Source organism: Panthera uncia, chromosome C2, assembly GCF_023721935.1.
Source record: "Panthera uncia isolate 11264 chromosome C2, Puncia_PCG_1.0, whole genome shotgun sequence".
In the NCBI taxonomy this organism is placed as follows: Eukaryota; Metazoa; Chordata; class Mammalia; order Carnivora; family Felidae; genus Panthera; species Panthera uncia.
Window position 1 is genome coordinate 66,602,748 of NC_064810.1, and position 9,703 is coordinate 66,612,450.

Sequence of the window (9,703 nt, forward strand, 5' to 3'; positions counted from 1 at the left end):
TATTTTATTCTATGGATGCTATTGTAAATGAAATTGTTTTCTTAATTTCATTTTAGCTTGTTCATTGCATGTGTATAGAAATGCAATCAATTTTTTGTGTATATTGGTCTTTAATTCTTCAGTATTGCTGAACTTGTTTACTGGTAGATTTCTTAGGATTTTTTGTTTGTTTGTTTATTTATTTTTGAGAGCAAGAGAGAGAGAGTGCAAGCAGAGGAAGGGCAGAGAGAGAAAGACAGACAGAATCTGAAACAGGCTCCACACCGTCAGTACAGAGCCTAATGTGGGGCTTGGACTCATGAACCATGAGATCATGACCCGAGCTGAAGTTGGAAGCTTAGTGGACTGAGTCACCCAGGCACCCCTCTTAAGATTTTCATATACAACAAGATCATGTCATCTGCAAAGAGAGATAGTTTTACTTCTTCCTTTCCAGTCTGGATATCTTTTATTTCTTCCTAATCACACTGTAACCTTTGGTACAAAGTTAAATAGAAGTGGTGAGAATGTGTATCATTGTCTTGTTCCTGATCTTAGTGGGAAAGCATCCAGTCATTCACTATTTAGTGCAAAGTTAGCTGCGGGGTTTTCAGTAGATGCCTTTATCAAGATGATGACATTTTCTTCTAGTTTTTTTAGTATTTTTTTTAATTATGAGAGGATATTGGATTTTGTCAAATGCTTTTTTTCTGCATGTATTAAGATGTTCATGTGGCTTTGCTTTTTATTCTTTCCTAGAGTGTATTACATTAATTAATTTTTTTTTTTTTAAAGAGAGAGAGAGAGAGCACGCAAGCAGGGGAAGGGCACAGGGAGATGGAGAGAGAATCTTAAGCAGGCTCCATGCCCAGGATGGAGACTGACTTGGGGCTCAATCTCACTACCATGAGATCATGACCTAAGCTGAGGTCAAAAGTCAAATGCTTAACCAACTGAGCTACCCAGGCACCCCTAATTGATTTCTGAATGTTAAATTAACCTAACATTCCTAGAATGAGTCCCATGTAGTCATGGTATATAATTCTTTTTTATGTGCTAGATTTGGTTTGCTAGCATCTTGCTAAGGATTTTTTGCATCCATAATTATGAGAGATATTAATCTGTAGTTTCCTTGTGATGTATGTTTGGCTTTCATATCTAGGTAATACTAGGTAATACTTTGTCTCATAGAATGAGTTGAAAAGTTTTCCTCTCTCTTCCGCTTTTTGGAAGAGTTTCTGTAGACTGGTATTAATTCTTCTTTAAATGCTTGGTAGAAGGTAGCAGTGAAGCTATCTGGGCCTGGCTTTTCTTTATGGGAAGTTTTTGATTACTTAATTTAATCTCTTTTCTTGTTTTAGGTCTATTTAGTTGACTTTTTCTCCTTGAGTCGGTTTTTGATATCGTGCCTTTCTAAAAGCTTGTTGATTTCATCTGTATTATCTAATCTATTGGCATATGATTGATTGTCCATAGTATTCCTTCCTTGGGCCTACCTAATGGATTTTGGGCTGACTTGTCAGGAAGGAGAGGAAAGGAAGAAGTGGAAGAAAGGGAAGGAGAAAGGAGGGAAAGAGAAAGGAAAAGAGGACATTTGTTTTAAAGATGCCCTAAATAATGTCTCCCTCTGTGTTCTGTACTCTGTTCATCACCCTAGTAGTGCCACTTGCCAACCCTGTCCCCATATAATAGCTGTATATATTAAGTGCTTATTATATACCAGATAGTGTTCTAAAGACTTTACACATATAACTCATTTAATTCACATAACAACCTCATGAGATAAATATTGTTATTATCCCCTCTTTACAGAAGACTGAGTGTACAGAGGCTAAGTTACTGCCCAATGCCTCACGGCTAGTTAATAAAGTGAAGATATGATCCCAGGCTATTTGCCTCCAGGAACAATGCCTTTAACCCCTACACTCCACTAACACAAGCTCAGAATTCATTTGCTCAGCTATTCTGACCCTTGTAGGAGGTAAGGGGGGGCTTGAAATAGTGAATATATATACATATATATATATATATATATATATATATATATATATATATATATTCATTTTATAACCACTGCTAGATATTTCATAATAAACTATCCTATTTATCTGCCTTCAGCTCCTAGCACATAGATATAAAGTTCAATCAGTGAACAAAAAAATCTCTACTGGCTGGCTAATATTAATGCCATAGGGTTCTTAGGTAACAAGGACTATCAGAAATGATCCCACTGGCCTAATAATAAGAATCCTTTTTTGAACAATGCAAAGATGGACACAAACATCTGCAGCTATAAACTCAGAGCAGCTAGCTGGTGAAGGATATACAAAACTCTATAATCAGATTGATTGGATTTATTTGTACTTTATCCTGATTTTGGTATACACTAATTTGAATATACCACATGTTTAAGAATTACTCTAATAATGGACATACAGAACATATGCAAAGACAATTACAGCTCTTTGCTGTCAGAAATATAAGTTTTGAATAAATGAATAAACATATCCTCTTGCTGGTTAAGTAGACTTCATATTAGCAAGAACATAGTAACAAAAAGGAATAAATAGAAGAAAAGATCAAGTAATGTGTGCAGTGATTCCCAATCATCCCTGCATATTAGAATCACTTAATTTATAAATTTTTTAAAGTCCCAAATTGGGCTCCATGCAGACCAATTGAATAAGAATCTGAGAGTTTAGATGATTCTTATGTCAGCCAGGGTTGAATACTCCAATGATATAAAGGAAAAAGGAAAAATACTTGCCTTAACAGAATTGAAAATATATTTCAAAGCTTAAAATTTATTACAAAAGACTTCTCTATCCAATAGTAGGTTAAAAACAGAATAGGGCCCCTGGGTGGCTCAGTCAGTTGGGCATCTGACTCTTGATTATGGCTGGGGTCATGATCTCTCGGTTTGTAAGTTCAAGCCCCTCATCGGTCTCTGCAATGACAGTGCAGAGCCTGCTTGGGATTCTCTCTCTCCCTCTCATTTACTGCTTCCCTTGCTTGCTCTCTCTCACTGTCAAAAAATAAACTTTTTTAAAAATTAAAAAAAAAAAAAACTGAATAAATGTGTAGGGTAAACCCTGACAGTTGTTTGTTTGTTTTGCTTTTGTAATATGAGTGCCTGACATAAGCTTTGGTGAGGCATCCACTTCAAAGACTCATCCTTTTCTAAGATGGCTATCTGGAACAAACACAGACTAGCTAAAGAACCAAGCTGCCTCCCCCAAATGTGGGCTCCCTTGTTTTAGACATCTTGGTTAATTTAAATAATGAACAATTTGGGCCACTTGTTTTCTTTCTCTCTTCCCATGCTTTAGATTTCCACTCTTACATTTTAAATTCACCAATAAAGAGTGAGCCCGCAAAACCCTAGGCCCCCACCCTCAACACCAATAAAAGCAGAACTCCAGGATGTACAATGTCACTTTCTCTATCCCTGTGACTTTGCTTTGTGGCCCTAGGTATGCTATGTAATTTCCAGGTCTTATAAGTAATAAAGTTTCCCCCCCAAAGTTTTCTGATAGTTATTGCTAAAGGGCTGAAGGGTATCTTGCAATTATAATAAGAACTCCAAGTGCTGGTCCAGTCACAACATTAGTTATTGATAAGCTGAGACCAACATATAACAAGATGATGAAAACAGAAAAAAAAAAAAAAAATCAGAAAATGTGACCCAAATCTGTTTAGTCCAAGTAAAATAAAAACAGTGCGAAAATAATTTTTCATTTATGTTGTTGAAACGTTTTTGAAATATTGTTGAAAGATTTTACTATTGTTGAAAAACTAAACTTTTTTTAAAAAACAATTTTAACATGGAAGATAATTTTTTAAAGGTAGTGGCTTATTTTAAAAACTAAGTAAGTGGAGGGCACCTGAGTGGCTCAGTCCATTAAGTGTACAGCTTTGGCTCAGGTCATGACCTCACAGTTTGGTTTGTGAGTTTGAGCCCCACATCCAGCTCTGCATTGACAGTGTGGAGCCTGCTTGGGATTCTCTCTCTCTTTCCCCCCACCCTGCTTGCATATGCACACACTAAATAAACAAACAAACTCTATAATCTCTCAAAATAAATAAATAAATAAACTTAAGAAAAAAACCTAAAGAAATGGTATTTGAACAATTAGACTTATTTCCCAAGAACTGTTGGGATTCCCAGAATAACAGAAAATGTATCTATAACTGAATAACTGTAGGTTATCCAGCTGATGGAAAGTCTTCAAAAGTTCATTGGCCATTTAAGGCTTATCCAAATAAAGCTTCTCCCAAAAAAAACCCCTGCCTTCCTATACACTACCATTGCAATCAAAGGGAAAATTGCATTTCTGAAGTATTTCCCCCAACCAAATTTGAAATGGAATCTGGGAGCAAGAATTTGTACTCTACTGCAAAAATTATTTTGTATAACCCCAAAGAGAGAAACTGAATGTACTCTTGCCTTGCAAGGGTGAAAGACTCAACCGCAGCTGTCTGTCAGGCCCTCCCAAATTCTCTGCCAAAGACTGTGTTTTTAAATGACCAGTATTGTCATGATACTACTCAGGGATTTAGGCAATGCCTTTCTGTTGCTGTTTCTGTCTTGGGCAACAGGTTTCTTCACTTACCTGAGGGAGTGAATCTATCATTTTCTGCCTGGTTTCTTATTTTAGAAAAAAAGCAAAAGACTCATCCTGGACCCTGAAAGCTTCTGAGGCTTCCCTTGTTGGAACTTGGAAGTTCAGGCACAGTGAGGAGTTTCTCCCAAGGAACTATCCAAGCACATACCTGTGCTTTAACGGACAATATGAGGAAGTACTGGATAAGGAAAAATTGTCCTAATGTCAATGGATTGCTTGAACAGGGAGACACTGGTTGGCCACCTGACTCAGTGGGAACATTCTTGATTGGCTCCTTTGATTCAAGAGAACTTAATTTATTTTATGTAATGCGGGGATTTATCATAAAGATGCACCTGCTTAGGAATCTAGGACATGCCAAACAGCCAGGGTTTGTGAAGGGGGATCCATATAGAACTGGGTCTCACAACTGGAGATCCAAGAAGCAGAATCCAAGGCAGCTCTAAGAACCTGAGGAGCTATGGATATGGGTTTTTACTCTTGAGTTCCATTATTAATGGGCTCAGCTATTTCCCAAGCAGCTGTCTGCATCTGTCTCTGTCCACTTTTCTACCAGCTCTAATTGGCATTCTTTCTTCTGTACAATTTTCTCTCTTCATGGCGTGCATCCTCACAGCTCCTGCTTTCTCAGAACACTGGACCATCATGGCTTCTATTGCACCTCATCACTTTCCTTCTAGCTTAGCTTTCTTTCCACTGCTAACTACATCATTTACTCAGTATTTCTTGGTTCAAACCTTTTAAGAATTTAATTGTCCAGATCACCTTCCTGAACCAGGACATGTCCTCAGACACTGGCCCAACTTAAGGCTTGGCAGTTCTTGGGCAGTTGTGCAGCCCTGGTGGAATCAGCATAGTGTAAAATTGGCTACAAAGAGGGGTTTTTCAGTAAGAGCTGTGGACCAGAGTCTTCCCTAGAATGGGCTGTGGTGTAGCTGGTATCTGATCCACATGGCAAACGTATGGATGGAGGAATGGATGCATGGATGGACAGACAGACAGGAATATTTTGTCCTTAGAGAAGTAAGGCATGATTGATTAGGAGGGGGGAGGGGGGATTTAATGTAGGTTTAACAATTGTGCAAAAAAGAAAGGAAGGAAGGAAGGAAGGAAAAACAAACAAACAAACAAACAAACCTGCATTTATGTGTTGCAATATTTAAATGAGATCTGACCCAAATCATTAGGAGGTAATGAATAGGTCCTGGTTGGATTAGCTCTTAATGCTAAGGCACTCTTCTTATGGAAAGAAGATGAATTTCCCCCAAATTCCTTCCCACACTTCTGGCCATTCCTTCATATGGGGCCTGGTCTTCTCTAGCCTTTCCCTATTAGAATCTCCCAAAGTTCATCTCCTAAATATGACAATCATGTAAAATACTTAAAATGATGCCTAATCTGTAGTAAGCAATGAACAAATGAGCTATTATTAGTAAGTAGTATACTGTTCGTTCATTGAACATATCACTTACGGGCTGCATTTGGCTCCATGTAACAGAATCCTAAACATAAAGGCTTAACCAAATAAGCTAACCACTCTTGATATAGCCCTGAATGAATAAACTACAAATTCCTGCCCTCACTTAATAACAAGTTTGGAGACAGATAGCCTAGGGCTGTAATGGCAAGCCACAATGCCATCAAGGATCCAGTCTCCTTCTGTCTTTCAGTTCAGCCATCCTCAACACGTGGTTTTTATCTTCATGTTCATCACCACCATGAGCAAACAGCCCTCATCCTTCTTATTTCTAGGAACCCTAACCATACTCCAGGGAAAAGGAAGAAAGGACAATGCCTGTATCAGGAAAGTTTCCCAAAAATACCCCAACAGTCTTCTGCTTATAAATCAAAAACTACCTCACTGCTATCTGGGGCTGCAAGGGAAACTGGGCACACTGCCACTACAGACAAAATCAGGATTTTATTGATCAGGAAGAGGAAAATGGATGTAGGGTAGAAAACTAGCAGTGTCTCAGGCCTAATTATCCCAAGCACTGAGTACTCCACAGCACCAGCCCTCAAAAACTGGTGGGGTAGAGGTAAACCAGCAATTGAAGAGCATGATAAAGATCATGATAGAGGTGTTTATCATGGGAGCACATAATAAGGACCTCTAAGTTGTATTTGAGAGGTCAGAAAAGGCTTCCTGAAAGAAGCGATAGCTGAGACATGAAGCATGGGTAGAAGTTGGCCAGGGAAAAGAGTGCATGTGCTGAAGTTCTGAGGTAACACTAGGTCTTTTCTGGAAACAGAAGTAGTTGGGGAATAAAGTGCATTGTAGATAGGGATGAGGTTAGAAGTAAGCAGGAGCCAGAGCACAAAGGACTTCAAAAGCCATTTTAAGAACTTGGTACTTATCCTTGGGGAGAAGCCACTGAAGAATTTTAAGCAGGAGTCAAATTTTGCCTGCCAGTTTTTAAAATTGGAGTGGAAAAACCACTCCATCTACAGCAACTATCTTTAAATGCCAGTGGATTTGCTGCCCTTTCTTAATGCATCAGGAGATCCACAAATTCACCTAGGCTAAGTCCTCTTCCTTTTTACAGGGATTACTCTCAGCTGGCCACTGCATTCAGAAGCTGGGAGCTATCTTGGCTTAAACCTCATTAACATGTTGTGTTTCCTCCCCCAAAATAATGCTGTTGGGTAAATTAGGCTTCTTCTAGAAACGCTGTCGCTATCAGTAGTCACTTTTTGACTATTTTCTTTATTCTTCAATATTCATGCTCAAGTATATAAGCAGTGTTTTGTTGTTTGTTTTTTTTTTAAGAGACAATCAAGGCTTAACTAGTAGGCTAAGTCCACACAGAAATTAGGAGTAACCTAAGTAATCGCTAACATTTGATGCTCACATAACTCTAGGCAGAATATTCATTTTTCTTGATTTGAAATGAGACCACATGTTGAACTAATGTTTTATCCCTGTTTATCCCTGCATGGTCTTAAATAGGTAGAATGGCACACAAGCAGAGACTACTGCAGTAGCACTGGGTACATTATCATACCATTTCCCAAACCAGTTATCTTTGAAGCACAACTTAAAAGAGAGAATGAGCAGAGCACCTGACTGGCTCAGTTGGTAGAGCATACGGCTCTTGATCTTGGTATTATGAGTTTGAGCCCCACGCTCAGTAGAGCTTACTTCAAAAAGAGAGAGAGAATAACTTATTAGAAAACTTCCTTTTTATTACCGCACTTGGTATGTTTGTCTCTATTTAAATCAGCTTTTCAAAGACAAAGGCATTATAATATTCTCTAATCAGCTGAAATCAGTCATTTGCCACCCACTCTCCCCTCCCCTTTCCAGATTCTCTTTTTTTGGTATGTAGCTTTATCACCTTTTAGCAAACTATATAATTTACTTCTTTACTATTGTCTGTCTCCCTTCAACACATGTAAGTTCTTTAAGAGCGGGCATTTTTTATGTTTTTTCTAGTGATGTATTAGTACTAACAGTGCCTAGAATATGTGAGACACTCAAATACTTGTTAAAGTAGATTACCATTGGTGTTTCTTCTATGGCTAGTCCTGCCAAGAAAGAATCAAACTCATCTCTGAACTTTTGCACTCCATTTCTTCTCCCTCTCCCTCTAGCTAAATCCTATCTACCCTTCAAGCCAACAAAATCAACCATTATTGTTAAGGCAGCAATTATATGCAAGACACTGTTTCAGCAGGCAAATCAACTTTCAAGAACAGTGTGCTATCCCTTTCTCTTTATATTTGAGGCTTTAAATGCCATTCATCACAAACTAAATATATTAATATTCATTATACTAAAAGTCACTCATTGCCATAATCGCACATTTTTCATGTTACATTGGGATTATTCAGGCATCCTAGTAACATAATTGGATTAGCTAGATAGTATTTTAGCAGACCTGAACTTCTGAAAAAGCTGTTATGAATCCTTTCCAGGGATTGTTTTTCAATTCCCTCCTGAGCATCAGGAAGATCTTTATTGAACCTTACTTTTTTTTCTGGCATGTGTCCTTTCAATTGAAAGATATAAATACAAGAAAACAAAATTAAACATCAGCTTTCTGTCAGGCACCATTCACTTTAAGTCCTATAGAAAATCTTTTATACTGCTGGTCCTAAGACACTTTTCCTTATTAAGAAGACTAGATTATAATCTCCACAAAAGTGGATTTTATTAATATCCCCAACACTTAAGATGGTATCTGACGCACACAGTAAGTGCTCAAAAGATCTGTTGAAAGAACGGTGAGCACTTTTACCTTTATTGCTCACTTCTAAATGCATAATCTGATGAGGGTCCACACACACAACACACATGCCTACCTACAACCCAGTTGGTCAATCTAACTGTGCCAGAGCCAGATGGCTTGTTTAAATCATTATGGTAGGCAGAATCCTAAAATAGCTCTCCAAGATGTCCCACTCTAATCCTTTAAGACTGTGAATATCAGATATTACATCTGTGATGTTACCTTACTTGGCAAAAAGGATTTGCAGGTATGATTAAGGCTATAATCATTTGACTTTGGGTCAAAAGAAGATTGTCAGAGCAAGCCTAATCTAATCACATAGACCTTTTGAAAGCAGAATTTGTCTGGTTTATAGCAAAACAGGAAGTCAGATTCCAAGAATGAGATGAATTCAATGCACTATTGCTAGCTAGAAGGAGTGGACCATGTGCCAAAAACTGTGGGTAGTTTCTAGGAACTTAGAGTGGCCTATGATAATAGCAAGGAAATGGGGACATGAGTCCTACACCCACAAGGATCTGAATTCTGCCAACAAACTGAATAAGCCTAGAAACACATTCTCTCTGTAGAGGCGCCAAACAAGAGCCCAGCCTACCTGACTTGATTTCAGCCTATGTGACCCAAAGCAGAGAACCCAGTCCTGGACTTGTGACCTACAGAACTGTAAACAGATAAACAGTATGTGATTTTACACTGCTAAACTGTGGTAATTTGTTAAGCAGCAACAGAAAACTAATAAAGTCATCCTGTACTAGAAAGTGCTTTTCCTGCAATAATTGAATTCTACAATGATAGGTTTACTGACTCATTTGAATCTATCATGCAAGACCTCCTCTGCCTTTCCCAGATTTATTTTACAGTTTTCAT